The following is a 1,515-nucleotide window of genomic DNA, read 5'->3' on the forward strand; positions in this document are numbered from 1 at the left end:
TATGTCAGGTTAAGATTTTGGTCCGATCGGATTAGTGGATCGATCGTGGAGGACCATTTCAGTTCAACGGTCATCGTCACTCGATCAGGGCCACAAGTATACCAATGGGTGCAGAAAATTTTTTCTGATCTAAGGGTGTAGTTGGGTCAGAATCTGACGGTCTGAAATCTTAAATTTGCCCTGCAAGCGAACGGCCCAATTCACTTAAGTTTGAGTTCATTTTCTAAGGATATTCACGTTTCTCACCCTCTTTGCTCAGGACTCCAGTTGTGCATTTCTAGATACTATTTGGGCTCGGTTCCCGCGATGGTTGTCAAGCCTAATAATGCAGTCATAACTTATAGTTTCGCAGTAATCGGACTTTCGATGCGTGGTCTAAGTCCGATATAGAGTTTCAATGCGCTCTCAAGAGCAACTGGGATTTGAGATTGCTCATAGGTTTTTAAGTAATGTTGAGTTATTGATTTTAATGGTTTTGGGTCTTTTAGTTTGTATAGAAAGTGGTTCAAGCTAAATCCATCGATTGTTTAGTTTAGTATTTAACTAAATTTCGTCTTAATTACGATAGAATAAGGTCCTAGGGTAGTCTTATGCCCCATTACTTTCAGTTAGTATATTATTTTAATTATTATTTTAGGAGTTCATCATCAAGTCTAGTATATATCTACCAAATTTCACTAGATTTCATATTGTAGAAAAATTCTAAAAATTCTAGAAGTAACAGCTGTCCGAACTAATAATTTTTGGATAATTGTCACATCAACCTAGATTCAACTATATTAAAATTTTTATTATATTTTTTACTTATTTTTATATGAAATTAGACTTATCAAGCTTTAATTTAGCTTTTGAATCACTTAAATCTGAGTTATAACAAGGGAGATATAACTTTTTGAAGTTGGTCAAAAAGTGTAAAAATTCACGGCGAGGATCCACCGAATTTTTGGTGCACCCGCGATGCATTGCGGTTCGCTAGATCGGCGCGATGCCATCGTGCTCTCCTGGTGGTTGTTTTATCGCGTGGATTTTGAAACAGGAATATCTTTCAATTCGGAATGAGTTACGCGATGTGTCATATATAAATTTGGGGTAGGAGAAGCTGATCTATCCAAATAACCTATTTATTTTGTGATATTCCATAAGGTTAATGATAAAAAGTCTATTTTATTTATGTATTCACTATTTATATTAAATTTTAGGATTAGTGTCTAATATGAAAGTACTTAGAAAAATTTGAAGAACAAGGTGGTGAGAGATGAAATTTTGAAGGAAATGGGTTGAGAAGGATTTGAGACTTTTGAGAAGTTGATAGGGTGTTATGATAGACCCATTGCCCAAGGACGTATAACTCTAAGTTGGAAAAAATTCAGGACGTTACAATTTACCCCCCTTAAAAATAATTTCATCTCCGAAATTGCCTAAGGATAATAAGTAAAGATTTTATTATTTCATTTGCCTAAGTTTTATTAATTTCAAGTTTATATGCGTGTTAGGGTGTATACTATCTATGCTAGT

The sequence above is a fragment of the Magnolia sinica genome, chromosome 14 (assembly GCF_029962835.1).
Source record: "Magnolia sinica isolate HGM2019 chromosome 14, MsV1, whole genome shotgun sequence".
Classification (NCBI taxonomy): Eukaryota; Viridiplantae; Streptophyta; class Magnoliopsida; order Magnoliales; family Magnoliaceae; genus Magnolia; species Magnolia sinica.